Source organism: Pelophylax lessonae, assembly GCF_965119305.1.
Source record: "Pelophylax lessonae genome assembly, chromosome: 1".
NCBI classification, from domain to species: Eukaryota; Metazoa; Chordata; class Amphibia; order Anura; family Ranidae; genus Pelophylax; species Pelophylax lessonae.
Genome location: NC_138768.1, coordinates 305,432,822 through 305,456,596, shown reverse-complemented (window position 1 = coordinate 305,456,596; position 23,775 = coordinate 305,432,822). Strand labels below are relative to the sequence as shown.

General features: G+C 43.4%; 1 protein-coding gene across 1 annotated transcript in view; it reads left to right on the top strand.

Annotated features, from left to right (window-relative positions):
• The window catches only part of MED13L (mediator complex subunit 13L), a 310,651-nt gene that overhangs the window by 73,619 nt on the left and 213,257 nt on the right, over window positions 1-23,775 (top strand). The gene's annotated exons all lie outside the window — the stretch shown is intronic.

Below are 23,775 nucleotides of genomic sequence, written 5' to 3'. Positions count from 1 at the left end.
TGGGGGCACAAACACTGGTCACTCTGCATTATTGGGGGCACAAACACTGGTCACTCTGCATTATTGGGGGCACAAACACTGGTCACTCTGCATTATTGGGGGCACGCACACTGGTCACTCTGCATTATTGGGGGCACGCACACTGGTCACTCTGCATTATTGGGGGCACAAACACTGGTCACTGCATTATTGGGGGCACACACACTGGTCACTGCATTATTGGGGGCACACACACTGGTCACTCTGCATTATTGAGGGCACACACACTGGTCACTCTGCATTATTGGGGGTACACACACTGGTCACTCTGCATTATTGAGGGCACACACACTGGTCACTCTGCATTATTTGGGGCACACACACTGGTCACTCTGCATTAATGGGGGCACACACACGGTTGCTCTGCATTAATGGGGGCACGCACATGGTCACTCTGCATTAATGGGGGCACGCACATGGTCACTCTGCATTAATGGGGGCACGCACATGGTCGCTCTGCATTAATGGGGACACGCTCTGCATTAATAGGGGCACACACATGGTCGCTCTGCATTAATGGGGGCACACACATGGTCGCTCTGCATTAATGGGGACACCCTCTGCATTAATGGGGGCACACACATGGTCGCTCTGCATTAATGGGGGCACGCACATGGTCGCTCTGCATTAATGGGGACACGCTCTGCATTAATGGGGGCACACACATGGTCGTTCTGCATTAATGGGGGCACACACATGGTCACTCTGCATTAATGGGGGCACGCACATGGTCGCTCTGCATTAATGGGGGCACGCACATGGTCACTCTGCATTAATGGGGGCATGCACACTGGTTGCTTTTCATTAATGGGGGCACGCACAATGGTCGCTCTGCATTGGATGGGGGCAAGTTTTGGGGAATGCCTTTTTTTGTTGTTGGCGTTCTGTATTTGGAATTTGACGGTCACTTTTCCGGACCTCGGACTGAATGGAAAATTTGTAAGTGGACCTTTCAAGTTTACATTTGAGTACCCCTGGTTTAGTTGAACACATTTGCAAATGCGTAAGCCACAGAGCCCTGACAAGGCACCCCATTGTCTGTGGTCCTAACTCTAAACTTTGTAAATCTCCATCAATGGAAGCACATGCATATAAATGGACAGGTGTGTAGGGCAAATCTACCTGGAGGGAGCCCACCCCTTAAAGGCACAGGGACACACTGAACACCCAGCCTATAGCACCACGGCAGCAAAGGTGTCAGTGCGTTGCCTGGCCACTATAATCTATAGCACAAACAAATAGTTACTGCCCACACCTGTAACTGGTCTCTGCTGCAAGGAGCCTAGGAAGGGCAACGCATGTAACAAGACACAAAAAGATTCCAAGCTCTCCTTACCGACCAGTCTGCGACCAACCAAATTGACCTGTCAAACAGTATGCATTGGACAGGTGTGCAACTAAACCCCTGTTTTAACGCATACTGTTTGACAGGTCAATTTGGTTGGTCGCAGACTGGTCGGTAAGGAGAGCTTGGAATCTTTTTGTGTCTTGTTACAAGCTTTGCCCTTCCTAGGCTCCTTGCTGCAGAGACCAGTTACAGGTGTGGGCAGTAACTATTTGTTTGTGCTACAGTCAGACAATACCACTGCAGTGACCTACATAAACCGTCAAAGGGGCAACCGATCAAGCTGCCCTTCTAGAAACAAGTCTAAAACTCTCCTTGGTGAAATCTTACATTGTATCTCTCGGCGGTACACATCCCTGCAGTGGAGAATTATCAGGCGAAGTTCCTAAGCCATCAATGTATTGACCCGGGGAAGTGGGCTTTACATCCAGAGATCTTTCAAAATCTCGGTCAAAGATGGAGAAAACTGTTAACATCCTGGTTTCCAGTTTCAGTGATAAGTTGAACAAATTTGTAGCCAATAACAGGGATCTTTCAGCCTTTGCAGTAGATGCTTTGAAGGTTTCTTGAACTCCTTTCAATCTGGTCTATGCTTTTCCTCCAGTGAAAAGCCTTCATGGACTGCTGCGTGAAAAAAGGGTTCCGGTGATACTTATTGCATCAGAGTATCCCAAAAACACCCAAGGAACAGTGTACAGACCTTTTTAGGCTTCTGACAGATGAGCCTTGGCCTCTTCCAAACAGACCCGTGTCTGGCTTTTATGGCATGGCTGTTGAAACCCAAGTCCTAAAAGATAGAGGTATTTCCAACTGTTGTTCATGCTTTATTTTTTTCATTCTGGTCTTGACCAGCATCTGGCCCAGAGTACCCTTAAGGTACAGGTTTCTGCCTTATTCATTATCTTCCAGAAACGTCTTGCCTAGCAATCTCTAATCAAGACCTTTTCTTTATGGAGTTGCTCATATAAAATCCCCCAATTTGACTTCTCTTTTCACCCTGGGATCTCAATCTGGTGCTTAAAAGACCTCCCTTTGATCCAATCAGAGATATTTATTTGGAAGATCTCACTTGTAAGCCTGCCTTCCGGTAGCCGTTATAGGTGTGTTTTGAGTTGACAGCTTATTCCTGTAAAGAGCCTTTTTATGTTTTGCACAATGACAAAGCGGTTTAAGGATGCACAACTTAATTCCTTCCATAGTGGGTATGAGGGCATTGTACTTTGCTTGTCATGTTTTGGGGCAGTGCAAAGAGAATTGGCTTTCATTGCTTGGATGTGGGCAAGGTTGTCAGGGTTTACTTGGCAGCCACAACTTGTATTCACAAAATGAAGTCCCTCTTTGTCCAGCCTGTGGCGTCCACATGGAGGGCACCCTGCTTCTCATTTCAGCCATTTCCAGGTGGATCAGGCAACTTGTCTCCAGGTCCTACACCCTTAGGCTCCGTTCACATGTGGGCATTTTTGGGGAGTTTTTCTGCTTTAGGATGAGCTCTCAAAACGCCCAACAAGACAAATCCTATTCATTTCAATGGCCCCTGTTCACATCTGAGCGTTTTGACGCTGTGAGCAAAACGCCCAACGCTCAAAGTACATGGGCTTCTTTTTGGGCAGATTACAGGCGTTTTCCATTGGTCTTTATTCAATCAAAAAACGGCTGTAAAATCGCGGTAAAAAACGCGCGAAAACGCTACGCTCAGGTGTGAATGTAGCCTTAGGAACAGAGTTTCTAAGCATCTGCTTCCCAGATTCCCGATTCCTGGTCCTTTGTTTATACATTTTCTAAGTTCAACCAGGTTCGGGGCTTGGCTGATTCTAGCCTCTGCTTACTATGTTGTAGCTCACCCCTCAGTTTGTTTGGGTACATCACACAATCCAAAAATAAAAGTCCATTATCCATATCCATTTTTATATATTATACTGATCCATGTGTTTTCCACCTTCCAACTACCCACCTACAAGCAGCCTCCTCCTGTCTTTTTCTATTGCTATGTCCTTGATGCCTTACGGTCCAGTAATTTTAACTTGGCATATCTTGCCCATTGAAGTCGGTATGTGCGTGCGGCAACGCCTACTACATACAGCAATGACAGTTGCAGTGATGTGATTGAATGTAAAATCGCTATTTTGATTGGGGGGGGGGGGGCATTCAAGGCATAGGCAAAGCGTGCTGTCTATGTGAAGGAGTCCTTTTTATTTTTAAAATAAGATTCTTTCTGTTTCCAGTGACAAAATACTCACTTGTGCTTATTCTACTGTTTGATCGTTGTGTCTGTGGAGTGTCTGGCTGCAGCTGCTGAATACGTTGCACAGCCAAATCAGTGCCTGGGGGTGTGTCCGGGCAGGGTCAGATTGCAGTATACAGAAGTGGATTGTTTTCTCTGGGGTGTCAGGCTGCTACTGTTGATTACCACACATTGCCATTCAAAGATCGGAGCATGTCTCAGGGGAGCTTCTCCAACTTCAGGCAGTGCTAAGGTGTTTGTTACTGCCTCTCCAGAGCAACCCAGAGGGCAGTTAGAACAGCCACCCCTGTGTTTTTACTATGGCAGAGTGACTTTTTCTGATAAAAAGGAAGCTCCTGCAGCTCAACTTGCATGAAAGGTTGCAGATTATCCTTGTACTGCTAATGCCTTGTATTTTGAAGCATTGGATGATCCTGCACTAGATTTACCACTTTATCTGTGTCCAATCATTCTTTGTTGCTCTCTTTGCACAGCCCTAGCGACAGACCTCTATCGCCAGCATGTGGTGTACTTCTCATCAGAATAGCCAAACTTGGAGCAAGCTAGATGTTTTGCCTTGCAGCTTGCAGTTGGGTTGATGTGTGTTGCGCTTTAGAAAAATACAGCATGCTGTGCTTTTTTTTAAAAAAAAACAAAACACTAAAGTATGCCCAATTTTTTGTATAACGTGAAAGATGTTACGCGGAGTAAATGGATACAGAACATGTCATGCTTTAAAACTGCGCACACTCGTGGAATGGCGCCAAACGTAAAAATCTGCATAGGCTGTCTGTTTAATTTTTTACAGGTTAGCTGTTTAGAGTTACAAAGAAGGTCTTGTGCTAAAATTATTGCTGTCACTCTAACGTTTGCAACAATACCTCACATGTGTGATTTGAATGTCGTTTATATATGCAAACGCAACATACATATGCGTTTTCTTCATGCGGGGATGGGAACGTTTTACTTTTTTTATTTTATGTTATATTTTTTTTTTTACAATTTTCCGTTTTTTTTTTTAACTTTTATTCCTATTACAAGGAATGTAAACATCCCTTGTAAAATAGGGCATGACCGGTCCTCTTTATGGAGAGATTTGGTGTCTAAAAGTCCCCGGATCTCTCCTCTATGCTGGAAAGCTTGGGATAAAAAAAAAAAAAAAAATCTCAGACTTTCCAGTTAAAAAAAGGCAGGGTTTACATCTTCTGGCACCAGAAGTGACGTCATGACATTGCTCGTGGCCTCTGACGGTCATAGAGATGGCCAGGGACCATCTGGTCCACGGTCAGCTCTTTGGTAAATGGCCACCATCGGCTGATTCATTCTCCAGCTCCCTGGAGTTGTCATAAGTAGAATCCCAAAAATGATTCCTTTTACTCTGACGTATGTGACAATATCCACTGGGAGTTAGGCAATCCTTGTTTATGCACCTGTGCATGTGTGCTGTATGTGGGGACTTTAACTATTATTTACATTATTTGTTTACATTTTTTTCTCTAAATTTTTTTGATTTTAAAGCTGAACCACAGAAATCTAAACTAGAGCCTTGTGTGTTCAGGTACAAGGGTCTGGAAGACCTTTTTCCCGGACCCTCATCCCTAAGAAAACTCATCCAACAATTTTCCAACAGGATTTTCCTGATAGGAATATAGATGATGTCATTTTGTTGTGCTTATTTAACTAACCTGGAACAATGGTGTAAGCAGGAGGCGCTTCTAGTCTTCTGCTGCTGGTCACATGTTTAAAAAAAAAAAAAAAAGCCTTAAAACCGTCAAACAAATATATATCTGAAATCAATTTTTTTTTATTTTTGGCAATAACATGGTGTGGGCAGCTTTCTGCTTATCACAGGCTGTGTGTCACGCCCCTCCAGCCTGTAGCTTCGAATAATAGGGTTTAGCTGGTTGGTGGGCATGGAGGAGGTGGGAGGGGAGTGGGCTATCATTTGCTACTGTGTATACGCCCACATGTTACTCTATTCACATGGGCTGCTCGGATGTGATAGTGAAAAATCCCTAGCTCAATTGAGGACACGAAAAGGTGGAGATAGAGAACAGCAGGATCAAACAGGCTTTTTTGCAGACTACAGAAAACGAATCTCCTAGTGACCGAGTATGAACAGCTTGTAATGCACCATTTATTGATTATGTTGTAGGTGTAGTGACACTTTAAGGTTACTCTTAAATATTTTGTGTGTATGATTATAATTACCAAAGTGTCTAATATATTTGCTTGAGGGTTATGTGGTCACATACACATATGCAAGCGCTTTAGGGATGTAAACAGGGACTGAATCAACAGGAAGATAGAATGTGCTAGAAATTACCTACATTTTTGTGGTTTCATTGTTAATGAATGATGACAGAGCTTTTGCAATCACAGCACACAAAGGGGGAGATTTTCTAAAACTGGTGCACAGTAACCAGATTCTGTGTGCAACAGTTCTAGTAAATCTCCCCCAAATAGTTTGATGCAGGCACAGGCATGTAGCTGCAGAAGAACCCTTGAACATTCTATAAATTAAACCGTTTTTGTTAGTTTTAACCACTTGCCTTCTGTGCACTTAAACACCCTTCCCATCCAGGCCAATTTTCAGCTTTCAGCGCTGTCACACTTTGAATGACAATTGCGCGGTCATGCTACACTGTACCCATATCAAATTTTTATCATTTTTTTCACACAAATAGAGCTTTCTTTTGGTGGTATTTAATCATCTCTGGGTTTTTTATTTTTTACAAAAAAAAGAATAAAGACAAAAAATTTTGAAAAAAAAAAAAAAAGTTTTTCTTATTTTCTGCGAGTAAATTTTGAAAATAAATTTTTCTCCTTCACTGATGTGCGCTGATGAGGTGGCACTGATGGGCACTGATGAGGTGGCACTTATGGGCACTGATGAGGTGGCACTTATGGGCACTGATGAGGAGGTACTAATATGCCGCACTGATGAGCACTGATAGGCGGCACTGATAGGCGGCACTGATGAGCACTGATAGGCGGCACTGCTGGGCACTGAGAGGTGGCACTGAGAGGTGGCACGCTGGGCACTGAGAGGCGGCACTGCTGGGCACTGAGAGGTGCCACTGACGGGCGTCACTGATGGGCACTGAGAGGCGGCACTGATGGGCACTGGCGGATGGCACTGATGGACACTGACGGGTGGCACTGATGAGCACTGATGGGCGGCACTGATGAGCACTGGTGGGCAGCACCATCAGTGCCCACACTCAGTGCCCATAGTGCTGCCAGTCAGTGCTCATCAGTGCCTAGATGAGCAGGCACTGATGGGCACTGACTGGCAGCACTATGGGCACTGATTGTGGGCACTGATGGGGGACACTGATGGCGGGCACTGTGGGCACTGTTGGGGGCAATGTGTGTATGTTTTTTTACCTTGCAGTAATCAGGGCACTGGTGATCAGTGCCCTGATTACATGTCTCTGTGTCCCCAGCGCTGTGAGGCTCCCCCTCCTTCCTCACACTGCAGGCTCCGTGTGAGGAAGGAGCGCCGGCGATGAGAGATGATCTCATATGTTTACATATGAGATCATCTCTCATTGGATGGTCCGATCACGTGGTGAATGGCCGCTGTGATTGGCCATTCACCACGATCTGTGATCGGCTGTGTCCAAGGGACACGGCCGACACAGATTCTCCCCGATGCGCGCTCGCGGGAGCGCGCGGGGAGCCTGCTTCTGGGAGGCCGTTTAAAAACGGCCTTCCGAAAATTCGAGTCCGCGCTGCAGCCGTATATAGGCTGTAGCGCGGATGGGATGTAGTTAAATTAAACTAGCAAATGTGTACATGTTCCTTGAAGAGGTATTTTGAGAAAAATCATTCCAGAGGGATGAGTAGTGAAAGTAGTTTGTGTTATATAGGTAGACTTGCTGGAGAATTATGATGCAAATGCTTGTAGCGAGCATGTACGCAGTACGCACGCACATGTGCTTCTGTCGGTGTTACAGCCCATCATATATAATTGAACTGCCGGCATCAAGCCATTCCAGCCATTTGAATTATTTATGAGGCACCTGTTCTTAGCGGTGGTACTCGTGACATTCCTACTTCTCCAGTCTGCCTTTAATAATACATAGACTCCCCCTTAGCCTGATAGTATTTATAAAATATTCAGATTTGTGGTGTCTGTAGGAGATTTAGCTGTTGGACAGGAAGGAAGATTTTGTGTGATTTATGCTTTGTGCTGATAGAAACACCTTTTGTTCTTAATTCATTGTAATTTCAATGAAAGACTGCGATGGTGGTTCTTTCATCTCAATTGCATCTTTTCTTCAGCATTTGAGTTTTCACAGCACTAGATGTCTGTCTCATGTGCAAACATTTTTGTGGAGAAAGCAGAAACTGGATATCCACAGTGGTAGGCAAAGCACATGGTGATTATGTAAAATTCCTTGAAAGTAAGATTTATCTTAAACCACTTCAATACAGGGCACTTTCACCCCCTTACTGCCCAGACCAATTTTCAGCTTTCAGCGCTCTCACACTTGAATTACAATTACTACAAAGTCATGCAACACTGTACCCATATACAATTTGTGTCCTTTTTTCCACACAACTAGAGCTTTCTTTTGGTGGTATTTAATCACTAATGGGTTTTTTATTTTTTGTGCTATAACTAAAAAAAGACTGAAAATTTTGTGAAAAAACCCCTTTTTTTTTTGTTTCTGTCAAAATCTTGCAAATTAGGAACATTTCTTCAGAAATTTTGGCCAAAATTTATACTGCTTTATATCTTTGGTAAACAATAACCTAAATAAGTGTACATTTGTTCTTTGTGAAAGTTTTATAGGGTCTACAAGTCTACTTATTGAAAATCGATCACACCTGATGTACTGAAGGCCTATCTCATTTCTTGAGACACTAAGGCCCTTTCACACTTGGATTCTGTCGGCAGACTCAGTTTTTCTCAGTGGGGGATCGATCCACCAATCCCCACGCTGTGTGTGGAGACAGAGCTGTCAGGTCCCCGCTCTTCTCTATGGGGGAATCCGATGAGAACGGACCGCCTGTCTGTTTCCATCTGATCCGATCCATCAGACGCATGCAAAATAGGGTTTCCATCCATCCGGATTTGACAGATCGGATGTCGGGGGACATGTCCCCGCTGACATCCGATGCCCCAAAGAGATGCATGGGGCATCCGTTCAGATCCGCCTGGAAAAACTGACAGATCTGAAGGTCCGCAGGTGTGAAATGGGCCTAACAAGCCAGGAAAGTACAAATATCCCCCAAATTACCCCTTTGTGGAAAGTAGACCATTCCAAGGTATTTAGTAAGAGGCATAGTGAGGTTTTGAAGTTGTAATTATTTTTCTTACAATTCTTTGCAAAATTATTATTTTTTTTACAAAATTGCCGTATTAACAGGTCATTTCTCTCACATAGCATATGCATACTTGCAACTACACCCCAAAACACTTTTTTTTTACACAAAGTTGTCCATTTATACAATATTACTAACACATAGCATGTACATTGCAAACATTTGCACCCCAAAATACATTCTGCTACTCCTCCTGAGTATGGCTACACCACATGTGTGAGACTTTTACACGGCCTAGCCACATACAGAGGCCCAACATCCAAGTAACACCGTCAGACGTTCTAGGAACATAAAATACACATCTAATTTCCTGACAACCTATCATTTTTGAAGGCCCCACATAGCAGGTAAAAACCAAGAATCACAGTCCAAAATACATTCTATTGAGGAAAAAAAAAAAAAGTATTACCTGTGGTTTTATTAGTGCAGTTGTCCACAGAGGAGAGCCTTGGTCCAGGCAGCAGGCAGGGCCGTGCTTAGCGACAACAATAGTAATTATCCAGGCAGCGGGCAGGAATATTGTCTATAGTCAGTACTGGGATATTGTCAGCACAGCCAAAGCATTGGTCCAGGCAAAGACATGGTCAGCACAGCCATAATATTGGTCCTGGTACACGGTTACCTGCAGAAACTGATTATTGTACCGCTCTCCAGCCCTTAATAAACATACTTCCTCTTGCTGCAGCTAATTATTTTCATAGTACAGATAGCAGGCAGAGGTGTGGTCAGTTCATGCGGCAGGCAGAGGCATGATGGCAGTAAGGCAGCAGCAGGCTGGGGGCCTCATTCAGGGCACGGGGGTAGAGGCTTCTCCCACCCAAATCTCTTTTGAAGCCTCTGGATTCCAGACCCTAATCCGGAAATTACAAAACCCAGAGAGAACCAAAAAATGTGTTTTCTCCATCTGGAAAAGCAATTCTGGAGCCCCTCACATATGTGAGACCCCTGTGTAGTACAGTAGCAGGGCAACAGATCAGTCCAAGCAGTAGGCAGAAGCATAGTCGATTAAAACAGGCCAGGGTCAGTTCACGTGAAAGCAGTCCAAATGGAAGGCAGAGGCATAGTCCAAAACAGGCCAGGATCCGTTTACGTGGAAAGCAGTGGCATGGTTCTTTGAGGAAACATGGAAAATGGTCAGCACAGATGATGAAAATGGGGAAATTATTTAAAATTCGGGCTATTATTTTATGGATGTGTGATAAAGTCGGAAGCTTTCTCCAATGCACAAGCTTGGCTGGGAAGGACTCTTGGGACAATGTAAGCTGGTATGTCTATGAAATCTCTTTTGCTGAATACACAACATCTTTTTGGCGTCTTGGGCCTGCTTCAGATGGTGGAATGTTGTCCGGGAACAGCGGGAAGTGGCGCTCATAAAGTCGGCTAACCGAACAAGAGCGAAGGTTTTTGTTGAAAGATGAGGGACATGACAATTTCTTTGATTAATTTAGGAAGGGAGTGGGGCTTTCCTTGGATTTGGTGTAGATAATATATGTGTTATAAATGTCCAAATTAATTAAATGAATCGCTACTTTCTGGGTCATTGAAAGCCCCCCCCCCCCCGCCCCAATGTAAAATGTACAGTGGGTACGGAAAGTATTCAGACCCCCTTAAATTTTCACTCTTTGTTATATTGCAGCCATTTGCTAAAATCATTTAAGTTCATTCTTCTTCCTCATGAATGTACACATAGCACCCAATACTGACAGAAAAACACAGAATTGTTGACATTGTTGCAGATTTATTAAAAAAGAAAAACTGAAATATCACATGGTCCTGAGTATTCAGACCCTTTGCTCAGTATTTAGTAGAAGTCCCCTTTTGATCTAATACAGCCAGGAGTCTTTTTGGGAAAGATGCAACAAGTCTTTCACACCTGGATTTGGGGATCCTCGGCCATTCCTCCTTGCAGATTCTCTCCAGTTCTGTCAGGTTGGATGGTAAACGTTGGTGGACAGCCATTTTTAGGTCTCTCCAGAGATGCTCAATTGGGTTTAAGTCAGGGCTCTGACTGGGCCATTCAAGAACAGTCACGGAGTTGTTGTGAAGCCACTCCTTCGTTATTTTACCTGTGTGCTTGGGGTCATTGTCTTGTTGGAAGGTAAACCTTCGGCCCAGTCTGAGGTCCAGAGCACTCTGGAGAAGGTTTTTGTCCAGGATATCCCTGTACTTGGCCGCATTCATCTTTCCCTCGATTGCAACCAGACGTCCTGTCCCTGAAGCTGAAAAACACCCCCACAGCATGATGCTGCCACCACCATGCTTCACCTTTGGGACTGTATTGGACAGGTGATGAGCAGTGCCTGGTTTTCTCCACACATACCGCTTAGAATTAAGGCCAAAAAGTTCTATTTTGGTCTCATCAGACCAGAGAATCTTATTTCTCACCATCTTGGAGTCTTTCAGGTGTTTTTTTTTAGCAAACTCCATGCGGGCTTTCATGTGTCTTACACTGAGGAGAGGCTTCCGTCGGGCCACTCTGCCATAAAGCCCCGACTGGTGGAGGGCTGCAGTGATGGTTGACTTTCTACAACTTTCTCCCATCTCCTGACTGCATCTCTGGAGCTCAGCCACAGTGATCTTTGGGTTCTTCTTTACCTCTCTCACCAAGGCTCTTCTCCCCCGATAGCTCAGTTTGGCCGGACGGCCAGCTCTAGGAAGGGTTCTGGTCGTCCCAAACATCTTCCATTTGAGGATTATGGAGGCCACTGTGCTCTTAGGAACCTTAAGTGCAGCAGAAATCTTTTTGTAACCTTGGCCAGATCTGTGCCTTGCCACAATTCTGTCTCTGAGCTCTTCAGGCAGTTCCTTTGACCTCATGATTCTCATTTGCTCTGACATGCATTGTGATCTGGAAGGTCTTATATAGACAGGTGTGTGGCTTTCCTAATCAAGTCCAATCAGTATAATCAAACACAGCTGGACTCAAATGAAGGTGTAGAACCATCTCAAGGATGATCAGAAGAAATGGAAAGCACCTGAGTTAAATATATGAGTGTCACAGCAAAGGGTCTGAATACTTAGGACCATGTGATATTTCAGTTTTTCTTTTTTAATAAATCTGCAACAATGTCAACAATTCTGTGTTTTTCTGTCAGTATGGGCTGCTGTGTGTACATTTATGAGGAAGAAGAATGAACTTAAATGATTTTAGCAAATGGCTGCAATATAACAAAGCGTGACAAATTTAAGGGGGTCTGAATACTTTCCGTACCCACTGTATATTCTTGGACTCATGTTGGCTTTTGGATGGGACCTTGTCTTCTTTAAACCTCAACTGTGGAGTCTTTATGGATGGTGGACATCATATACACATTGTTGCTATCCTTCCACTTCAAGGCCAACACTTCGGTGCTTCTCAAAGCTGCTTTTCCCCCCTTTGCATTTTTTTGTTGATCAAAGATTTTGGAAAGCCCTTCCTGTTCTTTCTGGTGGTTCCGCATGCCAGGGTTTTTGCAAGGTGTTGGTGTTTGAAAAGGGGCAGGCTGGTATAGTAGTTTATCCAGGTATATATAACCTTTGTTCAGCAGTGGGTATGCCGCGTCCCATACAATTTTTCTGGTTATGCCCATGTAGGCTGGGCACTCAGGGGGCTGGGTCTCTTCCTTCATATATGTGAAACGCATACAGATATCCTGTGGCTCTTTTAGGTAACTTGTCATTTTTGACCCCGGATTTGGCCCTTTTGCTAGGAATATATTGTTTTATTCTTACCTGGCATGTAAAGTGTACCAGGGTATCATCCACACACATGTCCTGATCAGGGACATAAAGTTCTGCAAATCTTTGGGGAAAAAAATTTGAGTGGCCGAATTTTACATAATTTGTCATAATTTGGATGGTTTCGGGGAGGGCACTTGGTGTTCTCGCTGAAGTGAAGGAAGCGCATAATCCTCTTATTGAGACCTGGACTTTACAGCAGAATAAATGGGCATGTGGTGGATAGGGTTGGTGGACCAATAGGCATGTCCTTCATTTTCTTTTGTAAGCCCCATGTTTATAGTGTGGCCCATAAACAATTTGAACTCCTCCAAAGTCAAATCTCCCCACTCAAACGGCCGGTCATAGGATGATTAGGGGAAGTTTGCAATATACTGCCAGGCATAGAGATTGGTCTGTTCCACAATAAATTGCCGCAAATTGTTGGGCAAAAATAAATAAAGAAAATCAATTTCTGAGAAATTGGAATCAGGAATGGCCTGCACACCTGGCTGTGCAGTGAAAGGGTGAATGCTTGCCGATCCTGAGTTGGAAGGCAACCATGTTGGGTTGTCAAGAGCATCTGGGAGGTATGTAGTGGCCCTGACTCTTGGAGGATGTGACCCTCCAATGCTGGTAGTTGGGTGATTTGAAATTCCTGCGCTGGTACTTGGGGGTGATACTGCAGCGCTGGTGCCTGGGCATTTGATCCTGGGGTTTATTGCTGATGGCAAGGCTGGTACTGGCCCTGGGCATTTGATCCTGGGGTCTATTGCTGGCAGCTGCCTGGTTTCCAGAGCGCCGTGCCTTTTTAGGAGAAACCCATTCTTTCTCCGATTCTGTCGCCGATCCACTGCTATCAATTGGTTCAAATTCTGAATTGGATTCGGAATCATAGTTGAAATCTGATGAAAACTCCCTGCTGCTCTCATCAGTAATGGAGAAGATCTGAAACGCCTCCTCACTGCTTTACACTTTTTTGAACATGATGGTGGCTGTGTGTCGGTACCTTGATGGGTTGTGCGATTGGTGACAGATGGTGGCAGGTGAGGGTCACTGATGGGTGACAGCGGATGGGCCCTGTTGGGTGATAGGTCATAGGCGATGGGCACTGATGGGTTACAGGTGCACCACTGACTGTACTGATGGGTGACAGTTGCACTTTTAGGGCACTGATGTGGTGACAGGTGCAATGGGGAGGGGGGGCTGAAGACTGTATGGGGACAGGTTCTCTTTATTGTTTGCTTGTGCAGTATACTGACAGACACAGATCGGCAACTCACTGATTCTGGCTCGTCTTTCCTCACACTGGAAACGGTGTGTGAGGAGAGAAGAGCTGGTAGCAGCCAGTTGCCGCTCCTCTGTGTTTACATTTGTGATCGGCTGTGAATGGATCCCGGCCGATCATGTGGTAAACAGCCATTGTCGTTCGCTATTTACCACCATCGGTGACGAGCTGTGTTACTGGGAACACGCCGCCACCGACATGACTGCGCAGCGCATTTCCAATCGCGCGCATGCCTGTGCAGTCTGCAAAGGAAGCAGAGCTATTTGGTCTGCTGTGATTGGATCACAGCCGATCACGTGGTAAACAGCCACACTCATTGACTGTTTACCCCCTGTCAGTAACGAGCTGTGTCTCGGGGACATGCTGCAACCGACAGTGCAGGGCTGCACGCATGCCCTGCTTTAATGGACCGACGTCCTATGATGTCGGCCCAGAACGAGAGCCGCACCGCTCCGCTGTCATTTGACAGTGGGTGGGTGGCAACTGGTTAAATAACCAATATGAACATATCGGCATCCATTTCTGTTGCAAGTGACCTGTTGTGTTAGGAAAAATCATAAGACAAATTGCTGTATTAACTTATTTGGGATAGTTTAACTTTAAATGTTCTATACTGTAATTAAAGTGATACTAAAGTCTATTTTTTTTTTCTTTTTAAAAAATAACAAACATGTTGTACTTATCTGCCCTGTGCAGTGGTTTTGCACAGAGCAGCCCAGATCCTCCTCTTCTTGGGCCCCTCTTCAGATCTCCTGGCTCCTCCCTCCTGTTGAGTCTCCCCACAGCAAGCAGCTTGTGTCCATTAAGACCTGTAGCCGTGGGCCGACCCCGCCCCACCCTTCTCTCCTCATTGGCTGACTGGCTTTGACAGCAGCGGGAGCCAATAGCACCGCACTGCTGTCTTAGTCAATGAGGAGGGGAGTCCCGGACAGCTGAGACGCTCCTGCAATATCGCTGGATCTAGATGAACCTCAGGTAAGTATTAGGGGGACTTTTTTTTCTTAATGCATAGAATGAATTAAATGGATTGTAAAGGCACAAAGACTACCACTCCTGATTGGCTGAGACACAACAGCAGCGCCATTGACTCCCGATGCTGTCAATAAAAGTCAGATAGCCAGTCAGGAGAGTGCGAGGAGGCGGGGCTGAACACACGGAGCTGCATCATTGCTCTTGACAGGAGGGAGGGGCCAGGAGCAGCGAAGAGAGACCTGAGAAGAGGAGGATCCAGGCTGCCCTGTGCAAAACCAACTGCAAAGAGCAGGTAAGTATAATATGTTTGTTGTTTTTATAGAAAAAATAAAAGGCTTTACAATCACTTTATCCACTTCCAGACTGCCGGCCGGAGTTTTACGTTGGTACTTTGGCGTTAAATACCAATGTTATGACAGCAGATAGCTGCTATAACCCCAGTATTTTCTTACAGGGCGGGCGGTCCTCTTTCACATAAAAGTGGCCCCAGCGGTGGATTCGCCATGGGATCACTTTTATGGGCGGTGGGAAAGGTGCCCCCCCCCCCCCCCTTTCTGCCTCTTCCCGGTCGTTTTCCCTGCTTATTGGCGCGGTCGGTAGTGGGGGGAAACGGATCTGCTCCATCTATGTCCCAGGCAGGAAGTTGAGTGAGGGCAAGATGGCCCCCCACTCGACTCTATGGCCTTGGAGGACCGGAGCGATGTCATACGTCGCTTTTTCCCAACGGCCTTAAAGGGCCCATTTTTTTCCATGCTGACAAATAAGAAATTAAATTTTTTTTTTTTTTTTTTTTTGCTTTTACACGCTTGACACCATCTGAACCAAATAAGTTTATCTTGGTCTCATCGGACCACAGGACATAGTTCTAGTACCCCATGTCCTTAGTCTGCTTGTCTTCAGCAAACTGTTTGCGGGCTTTTTTGTGCATCATCATTAGAAGAGGCTTCCTTCTGGGACAACAGCCATGCAGACCCATTTGATGCAGTGTGCGGTGTATGGTCTGAGCACTGACAGGCTGACCTCCCACCCCTTCAACCTCTGCAGCAATGCTGGCAGCACTCATATGTCTATTTTTGCAAAGACAACCTCTGGATATGACGCTGAGCACGGGCACTCAACTTCTTTGGTCGACCATGGCGAGGCCTGTTCTGAGTGGAACCTGTCTTGTTAAAACCGCTGTATGGTCTTGGCCACGGTGCTGCAGCTCAGTTTCAGGGCCTTTGTAATCTTTTTATAGCCTAGGCCATCTTTATGTAGAGCAACAATTCTTTTTTTCAGATCCCCAGAGTTATTTGCCATGAGGTGCCATGTTGAACTTCCAGTGACCAGTATGAGAGCGTGAGATTGATAGCTTCAAATTTACACACCTGCTACCCCTTCACACCTGAGACCTCATAACACTAACAAGTCACATGACACCGGGGAGGGAAAGAGGCTAATTGGGCCAAATTTGGATATTTTCACTTAGGGGGTGTACTCAGTTTTGTTGCCAGCTGTTTAGACATTAATGGCGGTGTGTTGAGTTAGTTATTTTGAGGGGACAGCAAATTTACACGGTTTGCAAGCTGTACACTCACTACTTTACATTGTAGAAAAGTGTCATTTCTTCAGTGTTGTCACATAAAAAATACAAAAATGTGAGGGGTGTACTCAATTTGGTGAGATACTGTACCTCTGTTCCAGCGATTAAATGTCCTCAAGGTTCGTCATCAACCTCTTCTCCCTGGCTTCTTTGGCCTTGGCTAGTTTTTTTTTTTAAATCTTTGGCTGCCATGGGTCAACGTAACCTGCGAAGGAGTTTATTCATCCTGGCACCAAGGCATTATGCCGACAATGTATCCTGATCTGGGCATTCACACCTCATTGTACATTTTAAACAGCACTGTGAACAGGCGGGTAAGTTTGTTTTATTGGAAAGGAGAAATAGCATATCTCTTTGCCCCCTTTTAGACATACGGGACCGTTCATTTCATCAGTTCAGTCACAGTTTTTTGTCTTTCGTTTTTTCAGTCAACATTGGTGTGCCATCCGTTTGCCATCTATTTTTCATCCGATCTGTGTGTTTAACGGATGAAAAAAATAGGGCTTTCATCCGTTCAAAAAAATGGATGTTGATGAAATCGGATGAAAATAGATGTAAATGAATGATCATCCATTTACATCAGTTTTTCTATAGGAATGCATTGATGTCCATTTTTCATCCGTCAACGGATGGATGAAAAACTGACGAACGGATCCTATGTGTGAAAGGGGCCTAATGCAATAAGAGTATTTTGTTTGCTTTTTTTTTTTTTTAAAGCCTTTTAGTCCGACTTAGGTTTAAAAATTATCTAAGCTCCTGCTTTTGTCTAATAACAGAATTTCTTCCTCAGAATCTTAACTGACTGTAGCTTGGACGTAACATTGCTATGAATACTTATGTCACAAAGGTACTTGAGGGAAGGTCAAATGTATAAATCACAGCTCAGCGTAATGCACTTGGTGCTTGAGCATCAGAGGCAATTTAGAGGACAAACCATTGGGGAAAATTGTATGAAGCATCCTTTCTTTGAGATGTCACTTAGCACTTCACCATCTTGTTTGAAAAACAAAAACAAATAGCTTTTTAGTTATACCATGCTCTTTTGTGTTCTTGCAGTGTTTGTGTAGCTTAATTTTTTAATGTGTGAAAAAGCTCAATGTATAGTAAACAATCACACCTCGGGTCCGAGAGTTACTGCCAGGTTGTCAACTGCTTGATCTCGCACACATTGGGTCTCCCACCTTCTGAGAGTGCATATTAATGTCAAATAACACAGGTCCATAGGTGAGAAATGGGAAAAGATTTATGCACAAGGAATATATTCAGGGCCAACTCAGACTTGTGCAGTGTGTTATCATGCAAGTCTAAATATGCTTTGCAGGGATGCCATTTATTTTGAATAGGCTGCTCATGTACCAGAATGCACAGGTTAATATACTTGCAGCATTTTTTTTTTTTTAACCACAGTGCACTACAGTACACAGATGGTTCACATTTGTACCCTACGTTGTGTTAAAATGTGCATGGGGTGCCGTCCAGTAGAAGTGGCACTGCTATGCATCACACTTTTTAGTCATGCGTTACTGTAGAGATTTAAATCTGACTTGCCCTTTCACCTTGCATGTACCTAAACTTTTAGTTGCTTATTAGGCAATATGTAAAAAAAAAACAAGGAAGGTCACCACTTGTCATATGGTGTTGCTTCTACTGATGCTACTACAGATTCAGAAGGGGGGATAGGTGGGACTTTAAATGACTGGGAAGAGACAAATGCCTCTCTCCCTGGTGCTGATAGAGGAGGGAGATTGGAGGGAGGAGGGCTTTAAATAAAGCACACAGCTATGAGATGAAAAATCAATATATATTATCATGTTTATTAATACATATACACATATTGAGTCGTAACCTAATGTAGTGAATAAATAGCATTATTCATTAATAACACATAGTACATGTATATACTCACATGCAAGGGAGGGATAAGAAAACGTCTCCTGTATTTAGAAAAGTGCATGTGTAAATGAGACCTTGGGGTCTATTGCGGTATGGCCACACGTGCAGTACAACTTTGTCTGCGAGCTCTGTAGAGAGGCCATCGCTGTTAAATAATGTTGATCTATATTCTGAGATTTGTATTATACATTATTGTATTGGCACATAGGATAACATGCTGGGGAGTTTACTGGCTGCAGAAAAAAAAAACGTCTAACGCCAAAAACAGCAACTGTAAAAACGTCCAGTGTGCATCAGGCCCTAAAATTACACCTCCAGTCACATTTTACATATGAAAACCTTTAACTGCCCATTTACACCAGATGCAGTGGGACTGTCTGTTTTGGACGGCTATTCCAGAGCAGTCCCACCGCATGACGGTGTGTGGGCAGTGTGAGCTGAAAAAGAAAGTACTGTGTGCAGTCTATTTCTGGTGCAGTACGAGGCAATCCACTACCTTGCACTGCGTGGCTGGCAATTGAACTTTGTGAGATGTCTGTGTGACATCTCAATAACAGTTTGTTTTAAAACGGCTACACACAGTATACAGCACTGTGTTCAGGTAGTGAGATTGGGACTTCCAGTCCCGCTCCCAGAACAGTCGAGTCGGGGCTAAGCGCTGCTAAGCCATTGACTGGAAGTTTTGTCCAAACAACTTAAAGTTCACTAAAACATGGAGTTAGGCTTTGAATTTGATAAAGGTCGTTTGCTGACCTGCTTTTAATATGGTATGAAAACAAAGATCGAGATCTTAGTTTGGGAAGAGAGCCAGTTCTTCCACATATACAGGCATATGATCATATTTGAGAATATAAACAACTTTCCTAAGGTCCCAGTCACACCTTGGCATTCCGGGAATGGGTGTGAGTATGGCCTAAGCAGTGTTTAAATCTTTACTGTAACTTGACAATGTCGTAATTTAAGAATAAACTTCATTTATAAAAAAAAAAAAAAGTAGGATGTCCCCCTACGCCAGAATGTGGTAATGAATAAGTGCAGGCACCGCATGACTTCCAGTCATTATACAGTAAGAAGAACACATATTGCAAATCATTCTGGGTTTCTTTGAATTAATGAGGACAACCTTTTTTTTAGAGCTGAAGTCTAATAGCGGCAATTCTTACGTAGTTGGAACTTGGACCAATGTACATATGCATGAGCCATACCCGCCAAAGTTGGAAATCACAGGAGTTGAACAAATCCCCTGCTGTATTTAAACATAGGAGGTCTCTCACTTGGTATGGGCGCTATTCATGGAACACTTTGCATTCTCACAATGAATTTAAAGCATTCTCTGATGGGATGAGATGGAGAGGTGGAGTGGTGACATCACAATCTGCACTGCATCCAACGCATAGCATTTATTGAGTAAATGCAGTGTTCAGTGAATGGCACCTGTATCAAGCAGGTGACCTCCTTTGTTCAGTAAATGGCAGGGCAGCTAGTCAGCACAGGACCTGGAAGCCAGCAGCAATCACTGTAGTAGCAGTGCGTATTAGTGATTTCCAGCGACCACAGGGATCCTGCAGGTATGGCACATACATATTTTCATTGATCCAAGCTGGTCCAATGTACCTTTTGTAAAAATTTCTGTAAGTTCAGCTTCAGCTTTAAGATAAATTTGTGATAATTTTAGATCCAATTGGCACTGCCAATAGAAACTATGAAGCAGAGGATTTCCAACTTTTTTTTTTTTTCTGTATAGTTTTGAATCTTGATTTGATGTATAGAACAAGTACTGTAACCCATAGCAACCTGTCCACAGCCAATTAGCTGAATGTTAAGAAAATGTATATGGGGTGGGGGGGGGGTGATACTTTGCACAGATGTTTTCAGTTCTGCACTTTTAAATAAACCTTGACATGAGAAATAGGCCTGGTACACACCATGAGTTTTTTTTTTTTTTTTTTGCTGGGTTGAACGAAAAAAAAAAAATGTACAGCTCCGGTCTGAGTCACTGTACTAACATTCCGATGTTACTACAGCGATCTCTCTTGCTGAGCAATTTTTTTCTGACGGGAATTCCCCCCCCCCCCCCCCCCCCTCCCTTTGCAAGAACAATCCGGAATCGGGAGACGGTCGGCCAACCTTTTTCAGTCACGAGCCTTCGACAGAAGCCTGTCTGGCTGTCATACACATGGGCCGAATGCTGGCAAGTTTCTATTGAATCAGCCAGGTGCCGCCCGACATTTGGCCCGTGCACTAGGCTTTACAATATAGGATTAGTGATCATTTGACAATTGATATTTTTATCTGCTGTACCATGTGATAAAGCAGAGTTGATGTATTGTTACTTAAAGTGGTTGTTAACCTCCATCATGAAATCTGAACAAAGCACATATATCTGTAGTGTTATCTCTCTCCAAAGCTCTGAGTGTCCTTTCTCTCTGGTGCTTCAGCATGAGTCGCTTCTGAGAAGTTTTCCCTACACATGAGATACATTTTTGTTGGGGGGGGGGGGGGGGGGTCATGAGCTCACACCAAATCTTGTGTAGGGGGGGGGGGGTGTGTTCCTTTCCTTCAATCAGCTGTCTTACACACTGTAACTGCAGCCCCCACTCTCCTCCTGTGCAACTGACTGTTTAAGAGATATTTTTAACCACTTGACCTCTGGAAGATTTACCCCCCTTCCTGACCAGGCCAATTTTTGCGATCCGGCACTGCGTTACTTTAACAAGTGCGCGGTTGTGTGACGCTGTACCCAAATAAAATTGATGTCCCTTTTTCCACACAAATAGAGCTTTGTTTTGGTGGTGTTTTATCACCTCTGAAGTTTTTGTTTGTTTTGTGCTATAAACAAAAAAATGACTGACCATTTTGAAAAACAAAACAACATTTTTTACTTTTTGCTATAAAACATATCCAATAAAAAAGTAAAAACATCTATTTTATATATAAATTTAGGCCAATATGTAATCTGCTACATATTTTTGGTAAAAAAAAAATCCCAGTAAGCATATGTTGATTGGTTTGTGCAATTATAGCATCTACAAACTATGGAATTATTTATTTTTAATTTTTTTTTTTTTTTTACTAATAATGGCAGCGAGCAGTGACTTTAAGCGGGACTGCAATAATGTGGCGGACAAAATGGACACTGACACTTTTGACATTATTTGAGTACCAGTTACACTAATACAGTGATAAGTGCTAAAGATATGCATTGTCACTGTACTAATTACACTGCTGGGAAAGGGTTAACATCAGGGGTGATCAAAGGGGTTAACTGTGTGCCTAACCATGTGTTTTCTCACTGTGGGGGAGGTGATTTTACTGTGGGAAGGTATTGATCAATGTTCTTGCTTTGCAGGAAGATGGGATCAATGCCTGACCTACTGACAAAAGACAACCTGCTTTGTTTACATAGGCAGATCTCTGTTCTGGCTCTCTGCCTAATGATTGGCGGTTGCCAGCGGACATCGAGTCCATGGTACCAGCAGATCAGCTCCTGCATGCATGCACCATACCCGGAAGGGTGCGATCACGTACTAGGTACGTCATCCTGCGCAGAACAGTCGCCTTGCTGCCGTATATAATTTACAGTATAGGGTCGGCAAGCAGTTAACACAATTTACACTTTTGAAAGGGTGTAGAGAGCAGAAGACTGCAGATAAACAAACAATTAAAACCCATGTAAAAGGATTTGTTGCATCTTGTCTGAGGCATGTCACTTCACTGGGTATATATGAAGGTTTACACCAACTTTAAGCCTTGTACACACAATGAGAAGATCAGATGAATGATCGTCCGTTTTTTTTTTTTTGTTTTTGCATTTTAGTCTCATGTTAAAAACAAATGGATTACTAAAATTACAAAAAATTTTGTACCACAGAATACAACTTCAGTGATGTAATAATATGTTTGTGTGTTTTCATGTCCGAACTTGCATGGTCTTGGTCACATGATTGATTTTTTTTTTTTTGTACAAATACCATACTAATTACCCAAAAATCGTTCATTCTGTTATCTTGAGAAAAATCTTTCTTTGTGCCTTCGGAACTGCGAACTCAATTTATCGAACGGTCACTCCAGATGTATTTTGTTTTTTTTTTTTTGGTCCGATATTCTCATCGTGTGTACGTGCCTTTACATGATGACTGGTTAAAATATATTTTTAGTGAACATTTAGGCTACGTTCACATCTTGGCGTTGCTGTTTACAGGTTTTTTTATGGCGTTTTACAGGCCTTTTTGTGCAGGCGTTTTTAGGTTGACTAGTAACCAATGGAGAAAAATAAAAACGCCTGTAATCTGCCCAAAAAGAAGCTCATGTACTTTTTTGAGAATTGGGCATTTTTCTTAAAACGTCAAAACGCTCAGATATGAACAGGGGCCATTGAAATGAATAGGATTTGTCTTGTTGGGCGTTTTTTGAGCTGATCCTAGAGCAGAAAAACTCCCCAAAAACGTCCCAAAAAGCCTACATGTGAACTTAACCTTAACCTAAATTGACTTGAAACTGGTTTAAAAGAAATGAAATTAAAGTATGCATTCAAAATATACCTTCTAATTCTCTCAGCCTCCTGCAAATCTCAAAAATCTTTTTTCGTATTTTGTGTGATTTTAAACTTTTATAGTTCTTTGTATTGTAGTTATTTGTTTTTGCTGGCAAATGACTTGAAATAAATGTATAAATAATGAATAATGAATGCACGGTGTTGCTGGTTAAGTCTTTTATAAAATGACAATGGTGTTTTTTTTCTTTTTTTCCCCTTCTTTTTCTTCTTTTCTGACATATTTTATATTCAGATGGAATAAAAAAACATTTCATCATGAATCACACCAACATGCCATGTAGTTGAGAGCCCTTTATCAGATCTCTGGAGGATATTAATGTGCATTTGGAAGCTTGGGAATCAGCAGTGTCTGTCTCCTTGTGGGTTTGAACATGCAAAAGTAAATGGCCAAGTGGACAGTTGAAGCAGCAGCTGTGACACATTTGAGGCTGCAGGACGAAAACGTATTCCCACAAGGGAATAATCCTACAGTTGTCATTTAGAGAAGTGCTATAGCAAAGTAGATATGCCACAAATTTATAATTTTGTGTACAAAGTTAATAAACCGCATACTATAGACACATTACTTCAAATTCCAGGACCAGGGGAAAACCTTTGCATGTACAATTTTTTTCTAACCACTAAAAAACCTGCGTATGTGAGCTTGCTTTAGTGCCCCTTCAAATGTTAGAACACCAGATATATATATATTTTTTTTTTTTACACAATTTGCTTGAGCTTTAGGACACCTCTGTGCCAGTACAGTGCACACACCCTGCTTTTACCCTTTGGAATAATGAATGTGTTTTATTTTCCTAAATGTATCCCTTATTGATGCAATATAGCAGTAGAAAACCTAGCTTCTGAT